This window comes from Cebus imitator, unplaced genomic scaffold (genome assembly GCF_001604975.1).
Source record: "Cebus imitator isolate Cc_AM_T3 unplaced genomic scaffold, Cebus_imitator-1.0 Scaffold95, whole genome shotgun sequence".
Taxonomy (NCBI): Eukaryota; Metazoa; Chordata; class Mammalia; order Primates; family Cebidae; genus Cebus; species Cebus imitator.
In genome coordinates this window covers 1,535,815-1,555,448 of record NW_016107410.1, presented here as the reverse complement: position 1 = coordinate 1,555,448, position 19,634 = coordinate 1,535,815, and the positions used below count along the sequence as shown (strand labels likewise).

General features: G+C 36.5%; 1 protein-coding gene and 1 long non-coding RNA gene across 4 annotated transcripts in view; one reads left to right on the top strand and one right to left on the bottom strand.

Moving 5' to 3' along the window:
• LOC119472342 overlaps positions 1 to 5,084 on the bottom strand; it is an 11,601-nt gene extending 6,517 nt beyond the window's left edge. The window contains exon 1 of the long non-coding RNA XR_005201480.1: positions 5,013 to 5,084. This is a non-coding gene — a long non-coding RNA (uncharacterized LOC119472342). The remainder of the gene's footprint in view (positions 1 to 5,012) is intronic.
• DPP10 (dipeptidyl peptidase like 10) overlaps positions 1 to 19,634 on the top strand; it is a 1,448,345-nt gene that overhangs the window by 1,075,907 nt on the left and 352,804 nt on the right. The window lies entirely within an intron of this gene.

The following is a 19,634-nucleotide window of genomic DNA, read 5'->3' as shown; positions in this document are numbered from 1 at the left end:
TGACAAGGCCTCACACTGTCACACAGGCTGGAGCACAGTGGCATGATCACAGGCACTGCAGCCTCTACCTCCCTGACTCAAGCAATCCTCTTACGTCAGCCTCCTGAGTAGCTGGGACCACAGGTGTGTACCACCATGCCAGACTAGTCTTTTTTTGTTGGTTTGCTTTATTTCGTTTTAGTAGAGACAAGGTCTCATGCTGTTGCCGAGGCTGCTTTCAGGCTCCTGAGCTCAAGTGATCCAACCTCCTCAGCCTCCCAAATTGTTGGGATTATAGGTGTGAGCCACTCCACCCAGTCAGACCAGGATTCTTTCAAGTTTTGGTGACATTACGTATACCGTTCTTTATTCTTGGACTACTCGCCCTGTCTGATGACACCAGGAAAGCTTCCTGACATTTTTTCAAGGCTTTGTTAAACCATAAAATTAAAAAAATAAAAAAGCATTCCTTGTGATTAATTCTCCTGGCCTGTGTTTTGCAATGTTCTAGGTGCCTACATGCTCTCTGCTTACTTCTTTAATAATAATAACTCTTTATGTGTTTTAAATCATTTACTCATCCTGACAATCCTTTTCAGTAAACAACCATAATTATCATCAGTCCTATTTTATCCATGTAGAATATAAGGCAAAGAAAATTAAGTCACTTACCCTATGTCTCATAGCTAATGATAGAACAAATTTTGAAGAGGTCTGTGCCAGGGCTGTTCATTAGAAATCTAATATGAACTAAAAATGCAATGCAATTAAAAAAAAAATTCTCAGGTAGATATTTTACCAAATCAAAAAAAAAAAAAAAAAGGTAAAATTTATTCGACAGTTATTTTATTCTAAATATCATTTCAACATATGATCCATATAAAAAAATTAGATCTAAAAAATTTTTTTTCATACCAAGTTTCAAATCCAGGGTATATTTTACACTTAAAGCAGATCTTGATTCAGACTAGCATTCTAGAGCACATGTGCCTAATTGCTACTTTTATTGAACAATACAAGTCTTTACTCTTAACTACAGCACTCCTCTTTGTACTGAAATAGTTTTACTTGCCTACCTGCCCCATTCTACTGTGTGCATCTTTACTGGGTGAAGAATGTGCTATTTATTGCTTTGTTTCAAGTATATAGACTAGTTAGTGCCTAAGATATTGAAACAATAAATGCTTGTGGAATTTTGTTTGCGCAGTATTGCAGTGGCTTCAGAGTACAGAGATATTTGGATTCTCCTTTTTAGCAATCATTGTAGAATTGAAAATCTAAGAGATTCAAAATGCTCGACCAAATTTATAAAAGGCGCGTATTTGCCTTTTAGAATTCTGAGCAGGCCATACAAGGAGATTTGGAAGCTATCCAGGAAGTTAGTTGTAGCCCCTACAGATAGTAGAATATGCCAAGTTTCCACTTTAAGAATGCATGTAAATGCCATGACTTTCACTAAAACCATATATCAATATAATAATTGAAAATGTGACCTAAAAGTGTTCTGAAACGTTTCCTAATTATTATAACTTATTGTATTTTGTTATCATTATTTACGAGAAAAAGGGGATAAAACTAGAATTATAATATTTTGGTAAAATCATGAATGGGATCATGCCTCATACATAGTAGATGCCTAATAAACATTAATCTGATTTGATTTATTTGGGCCAGGGTTAGTAAGCTCAACTTCTACTAGTTTCTGTTATTTATTTGAGAACCTATTCAACTTGCCATCATTGGGACAAGCTGGGACAGTTCCTTAAAATGAACTCTATTATAGTCAAATTGTTCCGTCTGTTTTCCCTAAATGAAAGAAGTTTCCCTTGATGCTAGTCAATGAGTGAGGGCTCCTTGACTCAGAACCAGATGCAAGCTTTTTACCAGCCTTCTATTTCAGCCTTATTACATTCTTGGCAGCCTGTGAGACTCATGGGGTAAACTTTTTACAACAATTATCAATATCAGCCAATTTTTCAGAATGGGCAGGAATAAACTTCAATGGCTCCAGGATGAGTTTTCTGTCTTCCAAAGGCTCTGTCTGGCTGACTGCCATGGAGAATATATAGGAGCATAAAGGTTTCCATTTTATGTAACACTCTAGAAATCAGCTAACTTTATGACTACTTAGAGTTTTAAGATTTTTATCAATCTAAATTAACTATTTAATATTGGTTTAGGTTACTTTTTTGTGACATATAGAACATTATTTTTATTCCTGTGATACAGAGCTTCAAGGTGTGTGTGTACATTACATTGCAGTGACTGGAGTCTTGTCTATTGTTGACTCCCTCATAAAGCTATGGCGGAAGAAAGGAAAAAAGCATCTTACGAGTGGGTTATAAGCTCAGTGAAAACCTGGAACCTTTGGACTCCCATTGTGTTAGTGTGTATGCATTAGGGTGGAAGATTCTATTGGAAGTAGAGTGAAAATTTATGGTGTTATGAGACGACATGATGTCCTTTAACTCAGAAATGACTAAACCCTATCAATATCTAGCAATCCCTATACATTGTGATCTTAGGTAGATCATTATGCAATGGCAATGACAATTATAAACACATACTACTCTATTGTTCACTGAATGTTCATAATTGCAAAAGGGAAATTGTTTCTTAAATTGCCATAGGACACCAAGATTTTTCTCCAGGTTTAAGAGAAAACTTCTGTTTTGAGAAGTTTGAAAACTAAAACAAAGAAAGCATTCATATAAGAAGAAAAGAAGGGAAGAAGACATGAGTCCTCTGGCCTCTTAGCCAGACGCTAATGGGTTCAGCCCACAGAGGTATAAATTAGAAGACACCATAGACCATATCAACTTGAACTTCTTGGAAACTCAGCCACAGAATTTCTGAAGCATAAGAACAGACTAATACAAAAAGCACTTTTGTTAGGCATTAACAAAGAACGTGGAGGCATTGTTCCTCTGTCATATGGATCTGTGGAACTTTGAACTTAAGAGTAATTCATTAGGGTATCTCACAGGAGAAATTTCAAAGGAGCAAAGCATTTGAAATGTTGCCAGCCTGCTTCTAAAAGCCTTTGTTCATATGTGTGAGCAAACAATGACCTGAAACTGTAACTTATATTTAAAAGAAAAACAGAATGTAAATGATTAGAAAATTTGCAGCCTGGCCATGTGATAGAAAAGAAAAGACCATTTGACAGGAAGGATTTCAAGCAGGATGCAGAAATTTACATAAGTAAAGAGGGGCCAATTATTAATAGCCAAGACAATGGGGAAGGAGCCTCCAAGGCATTTCAGAGACATTTGTGGCATCCACTCCCAAAGCAAGCTCAGAGGCCTAGGAGGACTAAATGGTTTCATGGGACAAGCCCAGGGCCCCACTGCCCTGTGCAGCCTTGGAACACTCCTTCACACATCCCATTCTGCTCCAGCCCTAACCAGAAATTTTCAGCCTAGCCATTTGATAGAAAAGAAAAGCCATTTGCCAGTGAGGAATTTGAACAGGCTGCATAAATTTGCATAAATAGCAAGGAGCCAATTACCAATAGCCAAGACAATGGGGCAGCCTTGAAAGCATTTCAGAGACCTCCATGGCAGTACTTCCCCTCACAGGCCTGGAGGCTTAGGAGGTCTGAATGGCTTTGAGAGCCAAGCCAGGGGCCCTGCTGATCTGTGCAACCTTGAGACACTGCTCTCTGCATCCCAGTCACTTTACCACTAGCCATGGCTCAACAAGGCTCAGGTACAGCCCAGGCCACTGCTTCAGAGGATGCAAACTGTAAGTCTTGGTGGCTTCCAAGTGGTGTTAAGCCTGTGGGTACACAAAATGGCAAACTTGAGTCTTGAAAGCCTCCGCCTAGATTTCAGAGAATGTGTGGAAAAGTCTTGATGTCCAGGCAGAAGGCTGCTGCAGAGGCAGAGCCCTCATGGAGAACCTCTATTAGGGCAGTGTGGAAGAAAAATGTGATGTTGGAGTCCCCACACAGAATCCCCACTGGAACACTGTCCAGTGGAGCTGTGAGAAGAGGGTCACCATTCTTTAGACCCCAGAATGGTAGATCTACCAGTAACTTTCACCCTCAACCTGGAAGAGCCACAGGCATGCAACACCAGCCCATGAGAGCAGCTATGGGTGTGAAACCCTAGAAAACCACAGAAGCAGAGCTTCCCAATGCTTTGGGAGCCCTCCTTTTGCATGTGACCTGGATTGAGACAGGGAATCAAAGAAGATTATTTTGGAGCTTTAAGATTTAATATCTGCTTTTCTGGGTTTCAGGTTTGCGCAGAGCATATAGCCTCTTTCTTTTGGCCAATTTCTCCATTTTGGAAAGGGAATATTTACCCAATGCCTATACCCACATTGTACCTTGGAAGTAACTAACTTGTTTTTGATTTTGCAAGCTCATATGCAAAAGGAACTCCCTTTGTCTTGGATAAGACTTCAAGTTAATACTGGAGTGAGTTAAGACCCTGGGGACTCTTAAGAAGGTAAGATTGTATTTTGAAATGTAAGAGAAACATGAGATTTGGAAGGTGCCAGGGGCTGAATAATATGGCTTGGCTCTGTGTCTCTGCCCAAATCTCATTTGAAATTGTAATCCCCAGTGCTGGAGCTGATGCCTGATTTGAGGTGATTGGATCAAGAGGGTGGATTCTCCTTTCCATGCTGTTTTGTGATAGTGAGTGAGTTCTCATGATATCTGATGGTTTAAAAGCGTGTGGTACCTCACCACGTTCCCTCATTCTGCAGCTGCATAAGACATATCTACTTCCTCTTTGCCATCTGCCAGAATTGTAAGCTTCCTGAGGCATCTCCAAAAGTAGAAGCCAGTATACTTTCTGTACAGTCTATAAAACTGTAAGACAATTAAATCTCTTTTCTTTATAAATCATCCAGTCTCAGGTATTTCTTAATAGCATGTAAGAACAAACAAATACAGAGAGCCAGTGAATCACATGGTAAGAGTGGAAGCAAGAGAGTTAGGGGTATGATGCCACACATATTTAAATAGCCAGATCTTGCAAGAACTCACTGTCATGAGGACAGCAGCAAGGATTTGACACTAAATAATACATGAGAAATCTGCCCCTGTAATCTAATCACCTCTCACCATGCCCCACTTCCAAAATTGGGGATTGATATTCAGTATGAAATTTAGAGAGTACAACATCTTAACTGTATTAACACTGATACAAAAATCCTCAACAAAATACTAACAAACTGAATTTAGCAACATATTTAAGAGATTATACACCATGACCCACTGGGATTATTCCTGTGCTAGGATGGTTTAACACATAAAAATCAATCATGTCATGCACCACATTAACAGAATGAAGGATAAAAATTACCTGATCATCACGATTGATACAGAAAAAGAGCATTTAACAAAAATTAATATCCTTTCATGAGGAAAATTCTCAACAAACTAGGAATAAAAGGAAACTATTTCAATGTAATCTAAGCCACCCATGAGAAACCCAGAGCACACATCATTCTTAAAGGTGAAATTACTGAAAAATTTTCCTTGAAGATAGGAAAAATTATAGGATGCTCACTTTTTGCCAATTTTATTCAAAATAGCACTGGAATTTCGAATCAAGGAAATTACCCAAGAAAAAGAAATAAAATCCATGGAAACTAGACAAAAGAGGTAAAATTACTTCTGTTTATAGATGACATTGTCTTATACTTAGAACATTCTAAAGATTTCCAAAAGGTTTGCTAGAACTAATTTAAAAAATAAGCAAAGTGGCAGAATACAAAGTCAATACACAAAAATTAGTTACATTTTGACACACTAAAAACAATGCAAAAATAGAAATTAAGAAAATAGTTCTATTTATAAAAGCACCAAAAGGAATAAAATATTTAAGAATTTACTTATCTGAAGATATAAAAGTCTTGCATTCTAAAAGATACAAAGCATTTCTGAAAAAAATAAAAGTTACAATTAATGAAAAGATATTTCATGTACATGGATTGAGAGACAATATTGTTAAGATGTCTATAATGTCTAAAACAATATATGCAGATTAATGCAGTCCTTATCAAAATCCCAAAGATTTTTTGCATAAATAGACAAACCCATCCTAAAATTCATATAGAATATTCAGATATCCAAATAATCAGTACAGTCCTCAATATGGAATAATAAAGCAGTGAACTCACACTTCCTGATTTCAAAATTTAGTGCAAAGCCACAGTAATCCAAACAGTGTGGCACTGGTGTGTTAGCCCTTGTTTTGTGTTGCTATTATACACATAAAGAAATACCTGAGGCTGGGTATTTTATAAGGAAAAGAGTTTTAATTGACTCATGTTTCATGGGCTGTATAGGAAGCATGGTGCTGGCCTCTACTTGGTTTCTGGCGAGGCCTCAGGAAGCTGTCAATCATGGCAGAAGGCAAAAGGGTAACTGGCATCTCACATGGTGAGCAGGGGCGTGAGAGTGGGGGCAAGTGCCACACTCTTTTAAACAGCTAGGTCTCATGTGAACTCAGAGTGAGAATTCACTCATTACCAAAAGGATGGCACCAAACCATTCATGAGGAATCCACCCCTGTGATCCAGTCAACTTCCAGTAGGCCCCACCTCCAACACTGGAGATTAAATTTCAATGAGATTGGGAGGGGACAAAGAGCCAATCTACATCTCTTGGCATAACAACAGACATATGGACCAATGGAATAGAACAGAGAGCCCAGAAATAAATTCTCAAATATGTGGTTAAATTATTTTCAACAAGGGTGTTGAGACTTCAATGGGGAAAGGACAGTATTTTCAACAAATGTTGTTGGGGAAATTGCATCTCTACATGCAATCGAATGGAATGGGATTGTTACCTAAAATCATGTTTAAAAACTAACTCTAAGTGAATTTATCACATAAGTGTTAAACCTAAAACTAAAACTTTTAGAAGAAAGAAGCGCAAAAGCCTTAAGACATTGGCTTTAAGAAACATTTAGCAATGTTTCTTGGATATGACACCAAATGCACAGACACCACAAGAAAAAATATACAAATTGAACTTATAATTTTTTTTTTAAAGTGTGCATCAAAAGACACCATCCACAGAGCCATAAGGTAATCCATAGATTTGGAAGAAATATTTGCAAGTCATATCTATAGTAAGGGATTAATATCCAGAACATATAGGAAATGCCTACAACTCAACAAGAATAACAAAACAAACAACATAATTAATAAATGGACAAAAGAGTCACATGAAATTTTTCCAAAGAGATATGCAAATATCCAATAATCACATAAAAAGATGCTCAGTGTCACTAATCATTAGGAAAATGCAAGTTAAAACCACAGCCCGATGCCACATGATTGCACTATGCACTATGATGCATACTATCAAAAAGAAAGTAAATGGAAAATAATATTTGGTGATGATGTGGAGAAACTGAAAGTCTTATACACTGTTGGTGGGAATGTAAAATATAGCTGCTGTGGAAAACAATGTGAAATTTCCTCACAAAATTAAATACAGTAATTAAATTACTGTATAATCTAGAAATTATTCTTCTGGATAAACGTGCAAATGAATTGAATGCAGGGTCAAAAGGGATTTTATGTACCTCTATTCATAGCAGCATTACTCACAAAAGCTAAAATGTGGAAGCAGCCATTGGTGGATGAATTGGATAATCAAAATGCGGTACATACATAAATGGGATGTTACTCATCCTTAGAAAGGAAGGAAATTCTGACATACGCTACAACAGGGATGAACCTTCAGCACAGTATGCTAAGTGGAATAAGCCTGTCGCAAGTAGACAAACACTGTGTGACTTTGTTTATATGAGGTACTTAGTCAAAATCATAGACACAGAAAGTAAAATAATGGTTTCCAAGAAGTAGGGTAATGAACGAAGAGTTATCGTTTAATAGGTACAGATTTTCAGTTTTGCAAGATGAAAGGGGTTCTGGAGATAGATGGTGGCAATGATTATCCAACAGTATGAATGTACTTAATATTGTTCAATTGAAAACTTAAAATGGTTAAGATGATAAATAGTAAATTTTATATTGTGTGCCATTTACTACAAGTAAAAAATGAGGAAAAAAGACACATGTTTAATTTTAAATAAAAAAGCCTAGATATAAATTTCTGATATGATAATCTATGGTCTCGCATAAGACCAAGAGGACTTAATCAAATCTGCTCCAGCTTTATGGCCTTCTTTGACCCTTCAAAAGTCATCACTCCGTAATTGCTGAGGTTCAAAAGTGGGTCTGCATCAGTCTAGTAGAGTTGCTCCACTTTTAGCCATATGATGCTGTGCTGCTACCATAGTTTCTCACATTTATGAACTGACTGACAAGGCTGAAACAAACAGTAGCACGTACTCTGCAGAGGAGACATGAATGCATATACACCTGAATTTGCCATGTTCACACCTCAGTTATTTCCCCTAACAGAACAAATTCTGGTACTACAAGGAATGACGGGAGCTACCCCTTCAACTCCAGCGTCTGGGTACTGCAGGTCATAACCAGGTAGGGTGAGTGATAGAAGAGGGTGGAGACCAAGTAGCAGCATCCCCTGGGGCAGCTATAGAACTTTCACTTCCAGATTGTATTTAAAGTCTGTCGCCCACTGTAATGCTGGCTCCGCTTTTTTCTTAATTGTATGGTATTTGTTCAGTTTATTAAGTTCCCTGGAGTTCAATTTTCTTTATGTAAAAAGGTTCATTAATGTGAGAATTAAATGAGATAAGTGTCTAACAAAATGTCCTTCCCATTGTAGGTGTTAAGAAATGGCTGTTTTCTCTCAATGTGCTGCATAACTTTATTTTTTTTCTTACTGATTAGGTTATAGGTACCTTTTGCCCTACTCCTTCATACTTCCCAGGGACATGGTAAACACTGAACAAGTAGTTTATTGAGATTGAAAAAATGCGTTCATTATAGTGTTACTTGTTTGTTCTATCAGAACACCTTGATAGGAACAAAAATGGTGATTCTCTATATCATATCTGTATCTGTGAAGACAGCTATCTATCCTTTTATCATATTTGTGCTTCCAGCTGTGCTCAAAAGCAAATGTTATGGAGTTAGAATGCAGGTGAAGTGAGGCAGGATCTGCAGATTGTGGTTCTTATCTGCTTAATGATGTGTACAATAAGTGTCATATTAGGAAGAAGAGCCAGAAAGCTCATCTTTTTGAAACAGAAACATAATGTTCAGTGCAAAGAATCTCATAGCATGTTTTCTAAGAAATTGTGGGAGAAAAAAATGGTGAAACAAAATGCTTAAGGAGAGACATCTGTTCTCTCAGATGCTTTAACCCACTTTAAACTTGGAGAAGCAAAGAAAAGCGACAGTTTAACTCTTGTGTTTCTTTAGTTCCAGATCTTTAGCTCTTGCATAAAAGTGAGCAAGCTGCCGTCTGTGCAAACAGGTGGCTTGAATTAAATATGATGCTAAATATTAGAACGATTATAGGGATGGCAAGAAGTAACAAAATTAAGAAAACACAGGGTACTTTAAGTAAGATAAGAAATGTCAGCCATAAACTGTGTCTAAGCAGATAAAACATGAAATATATTTTCAAAAGTACCTAAGCACCTTCATGCGTCACATTTGCCTCTGGTAATTCTATCATCAGGTGTGCTCACTCCAGAGAAGAGATGAAGCACCATTACTCATGTGCCCCTTTCAACATACTACTGTGGGTCAACTAGGCCAATCACAGAACAGTATTAGGAAAGACCCTTTATGTCATGAATAAAGAGTTGCTCAACGATGGCTTAATTATGATCTAATAGTGACTCTCTTAGCTTCGTAAAGTAAATTATTTAAAGCTTGAAGCTAAGTAGAAAGGCAAAAGAACACACAGGTATCAGGGACGGTAAGCTTAAGAAGCACTATGATAGGCATGAGTTATTCATTAAGAGATAACCAGCATTCCAGCAACCAGACTGGACTTGAAATCCTAATTCAGGAGTTTTAGTTGCTGATTCTTCATTGGGTTCAATGAGGCTTTTATGATGACTTTCTTCTTTATCGATGAAGTTACTGGACAAGATGACCTCGTTGGTTCTGTCCAGCTCTTTGAAACATTTTGGAGCCAATTATTTTGTCAACTTTATTCTCAGAGGTCCTTTATAAAAGCTGTATATAAAATTTACTGATAAAGCAATTAACTCTTTTTGACTGTCGTCCTTCAGTCAGATTAATAATTTCAAGGTTCATCTATCTTGTACTATGTATCATTATTTCATTCCTTTTTATTGATAAAAATACTTCATTATATAAACATACTACCTTTGTATGACTAATGTATTTAATATTATCAATTTATTCAGAATATATATACTCTTTGTAGAGCTCTATATTAGTAAAGGTAAGGATGAGAAGATTCAAATTAAAGAAGAAGAATTACACATAGCAACTCTAACACAAGAACAAATCCTTTGTGCTTCAAAGTTGGTAAAAAGTTAAACTTTACTTGCAGTAGTTGAAACAAACACCGGGCAAATGGCACATTGTTTTGTTTTATATTCCACCAGAAGTTTTGGTTTTACAGCCAAATAAATCTAAAGTTTTTTATTTTCAACTTTTGTCACCTCAGTTAGTTCCTTTTCGGTCATCACTATTTTTTCATGTACCTTTAAAAAAATAACAAATTTACTGATATAAAATAATACACCATAAAAAGTTAACATTAAATTTTTTAAAATAATTTTATTGCGTCTATTTATATAGTATAATGTTGTAAGGTTATATATATCTGCATACATAGTAAAGTAATTACTGTGGGGTAACAAATTAGGATATTCATCATCTCACAGTTACCCATTTTTCCTCCCTGTGATAAAAATAGCTATGAGATTCACCCTTTTAAAGTGTACAGTTCATTGGTTTTTAGTGTATTCATAGAATTGTCTAACCGTCACTGATGTTCATTTCCAAAATGACTTCATCATCTCCAAAGGGAAATCTATTACATAGCCATTTATGATTCTCCTCACCCCCAGTCTTTAGCAATCACTAACCTACTTTCTATTTCTATGGATTTTCCTATTTGAACATTGCCTATAGATTGAATTATGCCATAGGCATATCTTTATGGCTAGCTTCTCTCAGTTACATTGATATTTTTAAGGTTTATTTCTCTTGTACCATGTATCATTCCTTCCTTCATCTTTATTGATATACAAGTACCAATATTAGTATATGGATATACCACATGTTATCAATTCATCAGTTCTTGATACTGGGATGGCTTCCACTCATCATAGCCTTACTACCTTAATATCTTCTCATTTTTTCTTTTTATTACTGTGTGGGCAGTTAACCTCTGGGATTTTACTCTATTCTTGCTTTGTTGTCTCATCAAGTGCATATATGAATTCCAAAATGCTCAAAATGGGAATACTTAGATACTAATTCACACATAACTACGACATGTATGCTGTCTCATTTTAAGTAATTGGATAAATAAGGAAACTTGAATATTTTCTTCTAAAAAGAGTACACAGCCATTTCGATGGTTAATGGTAGTATCTGATAACAGTTGGGATGAAATATAGGTGGAATGGGGAATTAAAAATGCTTACTAAATCATTGTAGTAAGTTACATTACCTCCATCACCACCCTGCTCAAGATCACTTTATTGGATACATACTCTATGCAAGATACTTCATTTTTAACATGTATTATAGTATTTGATACTGAAACAGCTTATTTGGGACATGTATGGTTTTAAAAATTTACTTCAGGTGACAAAAGTAAATTGCAGATAGCCAACATAACCACCTCCAAAATTAAATACTTTAATGTGGAAGAGTCAGATTTTCAACCCAAATCTCTAAAACATACTCCTTCTTCCTTCTTTTATTGCCTTATACTTCTATATAACCATCTATCTATCTATCTATCTATCTATCTATCTATCTATCATCTATCTATCTATCTGTATGTATGTATGGGTGTGTATGTGTATGTGTGTGCATGTGTGTCTGTGTGTGTCTCTGTGTGTAAAACTAATATTGTTTGGGAGGAATTCATAATTCATGGATGAAGTGGACTTTCAAATTTTGCATGATGTTAGGTAGGGAATTTGTGATTAATCATGATGAGAAGTAAGGTAGGGTCACTAGTTTGAGGAAAGCAATCACAGCAATAAAAAGTGTACTTACCACATTCATGTCCTAACACTGATTGATATTAAATTGTATGTTTAGAGTTTATCCTCACTGGCAGACTTATTTGTAAATTCAGCCTGCTCCTTGGCCTATCTGATTACTCTTAACAACTCAACAGGAGACTTGAAACTTTAATGGAGATTTGTGATTCTCCCAGGGCATATATCTATATCTTCTCAGCAGTGTCAGACTGATCTGCTGCCAACATGTTTTTCCCCCTCTCAGTAGAATAAATCTCTGACTACACGTCCTGGCAAAAGTTCACATTTCTCCTGGCAAGCTTCCCCAATGGGCATCAAATATCTTGAGATTTCAGACAAAATCATTTTTCTTCAGGGGAAACATGACTTATGTAGATTACAGGACCTCAAACAGCAAACCCCGCTTAGAAATTTAGCAATTTCTAAAACATATTTCCTATCACAGACCCAATTTTTTTGACACCAGTGCCCTCCCACATACACACAGGTGCACACATACATGTGCACATACATAATCAATTTTCCTGTACTTACTGCATTATGAAATACCAACTTATGATGAGTTTTGAGAGGCATTGTTTTGTTATGAATAAAACCCTCCATAAGTAAACATAGTCATTACCAAAGCACACTCATTGTGTAATAGATCTGTTGTCTGTGTCACTTACCCAACTTTGATCATTTTCTATCATCCAGAAAACAACTCTCCTTTCTTAATAACCAGCACGAAATCAATGCTTGGCAGTAGCTGGCATGTGATTTAGGTCTGAACCTAATCAACACGCTGTACACCGCTAATGCATGGCACAACAATGAGTATTTGGACCATCTATGACAATGAGAGCAAGGGGCCTCTTACTGAGAACCCTGGAAAATATAGTCTTGATTTTTTTTTATGTTGTTCTGAAAGTGAGAGACTATAGGGATTCCATATGCTATAGTCATTTTTTGAACCGGAAGAGAAAGCTTGTCTGAATGGAGCCATCTGAAAGAAAACTATGGTAAGATATTATTCATGCCCCTGACGACAACACTGAAGTATCTGTATCAAGTCATGCATGTCTGCATGAACCCCACATGCAGTCAGCCAGCTCAGGAATTCATCTCATTCTGGTTGAAGTTTCTGATACTTGGAAAAGAAATAGTCCTTTACTTTTCTCCCACCTTCTACTTGAAATAGAAAATGGTAACAATGACTTATCTTTGCATTCTTATCTGATCATCCTTCTTCTAAAAATATTTACTTGTATAATAATGTTTAGAGTTAGGTTAGTTACATCCTAGGCATAAGAACAAATATGATTAAGTCCATTATACAATTTTAGGCTCAGCAACATTTTTCCTTAATCATGACATTTTCTTATAAACTTTAACACTGTTCCAAAAAATAAAACTTAAAGCCTACATATGGTTGAAAGTGATTTTATCCAAACAAAAACAACAATGTGTGGCCCAAAGTTATTGCATCATTTCCACTAAACTTAGCCTTAGAACTAGCTAGTGTTCTGATATTAGCAACTATTGTATAACTATTTCTTTATGAGTATTTTCATATATTTTATATTTCTGCCCTTCATTCTCAGGTCTGATTGTTGTTAAGTATGTGAATTTTAATTATTCCTTCTGTCACTTCTTTCAATGTTGTTTCTGTTAAAATGAATGCAATGCTACCAATTTATTCAACTAAATCAATTTTCTATTTAATTAAGTCTTAGTTTATGCTTTAATTATATACTTGGTTTGCAGTGATCAATTCTTCTCTCTAGAGATTTAATTGCAATATGCAGAAATTGATAAAGGTATGCCATTATGCATTTGAAGAGTCACAGCATCTGTTGTTTAGATGTATGAAGTAGTTCTCCAGACAACAAAATTCTTCAATACTACTCTATGCAATTATGTTTAGAACTATAACATCTATTAATATGTTCCTTTTGTCTACATTTTAAACACAGCCACTTTTTCTTTATATATTTCAGTTGTGATATTTCAATTTATTTTTCTTCCTATAAGGTTAATTGAGAATGTTAAGCATTTGAAATAGCCAACGGTGAATTTTTAGTAACAGAGTATAATGCCTAATCTGTAATTTTAAGAGAATAAAGGGTGATCTAAACCTTGATATGTCATGATTGAAACTATGCGTTTTATAAGGGAACACATTAAAACTGTCAGTAATTTTCCCTTGACATGTTTGCATTACACAAATTTTCCACAATGAATGCATATTACTTTAAAATCAGAAAATGTAAAATATCATTGTCTTTGATCCATATGTCTTTTTTAAAAATCATCTTTCATATGTTAATATTAACAACGACTAGAGAAACATTTTCATAAGGGTAAGAAAACTTGCTTAAGTTTTGCTGGCACTAGTAGCAGATCCATCTGTCCATTCAACTGAAATACTGATGGAAAGACATCACATCTTGAAAAGAAAGACATAGCTTTATCAAAGATGTTGGAGAGTTAACATGTTTGTCAATAGAACAATGTCAATAGTCAAGGGAAATTAAAGTTTCTGGACTGAATGTGAAAGAGTCAATCAAGATAATAAAATAGCTAAGTGATGGATGGTTAGGCTGTGCTGATAGATATTTAAACACAGGAATTCAGAACTTTAAATGACAGTCAATGTTGCAGGATCAAAGCACAAATTAAATGTGTAGAGTTCCTTTTGAGTTTCTAATTTACAAGTTTCATGAAGATTATTTGATTTATGACTAAGTTAATGAAACATCACTATGCAATTTGAGGTCATTTTAATGGTAGCATGGAAATTAATATTAAAACCTTAAGAGAAAGCAGGGAGGTGTTTGGAATGGTGGAGGGACGACATCTTTTAAGTGAGTAACGGTGAGAGGTCTAAGATTTCACCCTGCTTGCAAATTAACAAGTTAGCCTGCCAAAGTGTATGTGGCTATATAAAATTGAGGCATTTGGGTCAGGGACAAAAAGAGTTTATTATTCACAGCAACAGTCAAATCATTACAGGGCAATGAAGTGTTATAATGAGGTGTATTGCTGAAGTGGAACCCCACAATATAAAAACTTTAATTTTAAATAGGATTGCTGGTGATCTCCTATTCTCCTAAAGCACAAGTAAGACTAAGATCAGTTCAGTTTAATCTTTTCAGAATGGGGAAAAAATGGTGACAATATAGTAGCTGACACAAACTAAATAGAGGGAGACAGAAGTGATTTAGATATTTGCCTAGCCTGTTATATCCTCTATATTTTGCAGTTTAGAAGTTACTTTAAAACAAGCTCTATTTTCTGCATGTATCACTGCAGTGTAGACCTTTGGGATCATATAAACACACCAATCTTTATATTCATTTCATATGAGACGCTTAAGTGGAAGAGAAGGCGTGAATCTGTTTACATCTTTCCTTTGCCTGATGATTTCAATAGACTGGACCATTCAAGGAGATTGTTGAGTTGTATGAGTATGAAGTCAAGAAACTTTTGGTAAGAGTTTTAACTGAAGAAAGTTAAGAATCGGTTAAAGCTGGTGCTTATGCTACTATTATGCAAACAGCCCTTCTGGTGGGAAGAGATATTTAAAATTCTAGAGAGAGATTTTATTTTCCTCTTATGCAATCTTTTTGCAAATAATCCAAAGAATGAAATGATCATGTGAAAATTGCTGCTATTCACATTTTAGCTACAAATCAGAAAAACATCATTTAGTTGAGTGGCTATCAACTGCTCCATTATCTAGCCTGAAAAAGGCTCTTTATCACAGGAAGTGCCATTCATAGGATTGGCACATCCGCAAGAATTAATAATGATTACTTACAATTATGATGACTTTTAAATGAAAATGACCTTTATTCTGGTTACTTTTTAGGTAAATGCTTTTATTTTGGATATCTAACTTTATCTTATTTACCAGAAATTTGATTCAATTTTTTAAAAAAAATGTGTATTTCTCATGCCATGGTGTAAAACAAAACCATACCTTTTAGGATATATGGCTATTTTGGAAATCCAAAAGAACAGCCTTTTTGTTACATTGCAATGATTAGTGATTAACATTTATAAATATACTAAGTAAAAAATATGTTTTTTAAATGAGGCAAACAATAAATAGTCTAACATAGATTCCAGCAAACTTTTTATTTAAAGAATCAGACCGTCAATATTTTGGGCTTTGTGGGCAATATGTTCTCTGTTGCAACTACTCAGCTATGTCATTGTAGTGCACAAGCAGCCATCAGCAATAAATAGACGTAGCTGTGTTCTGTACAAAAACAGGCCTTGGAAAGCCAGATTGGCTCAATGCTATGGTTTATGGACCCCTGATCTAGCATACTGTAAACCAAAAATAAAGCCCTAAGTCCCCTGACAGACAAAACACACTCCCTCTTGGCCAAGGGAACACAGAGAAACCTGAAACTTGAATTCTTGACCATGATGGGAAGGGATGTTGGACATATTTCATTATATCTCCTTCCTTTTGGAATTTAAGCACAACTGACCAGCATTCAGGTTAAAATAGAGATCATAAGACGAACAAAACTGTCTCTTTGTTGCAAATTATAAACAAGACAAAAGGCAATGCAAGACAAGGGTTAAGTCATACCCTACAAACCACAAAATCTTGTAAAGCTGGTGGGTTGTTTTTTTTTTTAATTAACCTGGTACTATTTGGCTTAATTTCTAACCTCACTCTGATATACCATCACAGGACAGATAACAGACCCTGAAGAAAATAAAAATATTTTATTCCCAAATACATGTTTTGATATATTTTGAAACGGCCCCACAAAACCACCTTTTGTAGAGAAAATTTGGATCTGCAGAGAATTTCTGTTAATGCACCCAGAGCTTCCCCTCCCAAGCCTTTCCCAGATCTAGGGGAGATGAACTGGGAGTCAGACAACTTAAATGTCTGAAAAGAGACATTTACCAACTATTCTCTCTGAAGATTGCTTCCTATGAGGTTTCATCAGCATAAGAAGAACCTTGGCCTTCACCAACCCCCTTAATGTTGACTCAAGCATCTTCTGACTTCAGATCTTTAGACAAAGTTTAACTGCCTCAACCAATTACCAATCAGAAAATTTTTACTCCATTGATGACCTGTAAACCTTCCCGACTTTAAGATATCCCACCTTTATAGGCTTAACCCGTGTATACCTTCCCTGTTTTTATTTATGGTTGTATTATTCTATTCTCATGCCGCTGTGAAGAAATACCTGAGACTGGGTGATTTATAAAGGAAAGAGCTTTAATTAACTCATAGTTCTGTATGGCCAGGGAGGCCTCAGGAAACTTACAATCATGGCAGAAGTCACCTCTTCACTGGGCAGCAGGAGGGAGAATAAGTGCTAGTAGGGGAAATGCCAGAGGCTTGTAAAATCATCATATCTCTTGAGAACTCACTCACTATCATGAGAACAGCATGGGGGAACTGCCCCCATGATTCGATTACCACCTACCGGGGTCTTCCCACGACACATGGGGATTATGGGGATTACAATTCAAGATGAGGTTTGGGTGGGGGCACAACTAAACCATATCAATGGTTTCACCTACAATTCCTATCTCCTTAAAATGTGTAAAACCAAACTGTAACCCGACTCCCTTGAGCATATTTCTCAGGACTTCTTGAGAATGTTCCCTAGGCCATGGTCACTCATATTGGCTCAGAATAAACCTCTTTAAAATATTTTACAAAGTTTATTTCTTCCATTAACAATGCAAAGTTTAAATTTATATATATCTAAATATATTAAAATTATTTAAATGTAATGCTGTAACATTATGAAAGTTTAGATTTGCAAAATAGCATTTTACTAAAACACTAAGGAAGACTTTATTCAAAGCTATTGCAATAGATCTGGATGTGGTGGCTTTTATCCATAATCCCAGCAATTTGGGAGGCCAAGGCAGGCAGATCTTTGAGGTCATGAGTTTGAGACCAGCCTGACCAATAGGCCGAAACCCCATTTGTACTAGAAATACAAAAACTAGCTGGGTGTGTTGGCTCACCCTTGTAGTCCCAGCTATTCCAATGGCTGAGGCAGAGGATGACTTGAGCCTGGGAGGCGGAGGTTGCAGTGAGCTGAGATCCCACCACTGCACTCCGGCGCTCCAGCCTGGGCAACAAAGTGAGACTCTATCTCAAAAACACAAACAAAAATCTCATACCAAACCAAACAAAAAAACTGTTGCAATATAGAAAAGAGACTTAACTGCAACTACAGCAAATATTGCTAGAGGTACTTAGTGCCAAGGAGCAGAATAAAGCAGTCAGTGCATGGAAGACTACTAACAAGAGCAATGCAAGGCAAGGGAAATCTTGCTAAACTGGTGTAAAAGTTAAAGAGGAAAGAACCAAGAAACACGGCTGGCAATTAAAGGTAGGTTTTCTTCAGTTAAAATCTGAGAGGTGCTCCTTGCCGATTTCCATCAGCAGCCCTTTCTCTTACAGAATAAGAGTATATATTGGTTTTAGGGTGAAGGGGCTTATCAGAAGTTTGGAATGTTTATGTTTGTGGAGAAGTTTATGGGGGGGGATTGGAATGTCTCTGGGAGGAGGGGAGGTTATCTTGGGGCAGACATCTTTCCATCCTGGAGGGGAGTTATCTCAGGGCTAGCATCTTCCCAGCCAGAGGAAGTTATCTAGGGGCTGGCATGTCTCTTGTCTGGGAGGAGTTTGGAATGTTTCTGGTTGGAGATGTTATTTGTGGTTTATGGTCATTCTGATCTTGTGACGCCCTTTGGAATGTAGGCCTTTTTTTTTTTAGCATTAAGGTGAATTTTAGAATGAGGGCATGTTCAAGATGGCAATGCTCCTGCTTTGTCAATTGAACTAACACAATTTTTGCTAAAGGCAAGCCACAGACTTAAATTTCAAGGATGGGGGTTGAGGAATTTGATCAAATGTCAAGGGCAGGGGGATTATCACTAAACTGACCCAGCAGGATTCTTGTTAAAGGCAAGCCAAGGCCCAGGGCTAGTTGTGAAGTGGACGGAGGAGACTGAACAAATTTTAGTCAAGGCAGATGTCTTCGTCAGCTGTATTTCTAAATAACATCACAACAGCAATAAATAAATAAATAAATAAATCATAAATGTAGTCAAAAACTTAAAGGAAACAAAAATACTTGTTATCATTCTACTGGATACGGGTTGTATTATATACTCTAAAAGATACAAACAATTGAATGGTGGCTCGCCAAAAATTCCAGCAAAATAACCTATTAAAGATAAAGCATGGCTGAGTTAATTGCTTACTTTGGTTAAAAAGATCACTATTGGGCCAGGCGCGGTGGCTCACGCCTGTAATCCCAGCACTTTGGGAGGTCTAGGCATGTGGATCACCTAAGGTCAGGAGTTCAAGACCAGCCTGGCCAACATGGTGAAACCCCATCTCTACTAAAAATACAGAAAATTAGCTGGGCTTCGTGGCGTGTACCTGTAATCCCAGCTACTTGGGAGGCTGAGGCAGGAGAATTGCCTGAACCCAGGAGGCGGAGGTTGCGGTGAGCTCAGATCAGGCCATTGCACTCCACCCTGGGTAACAAG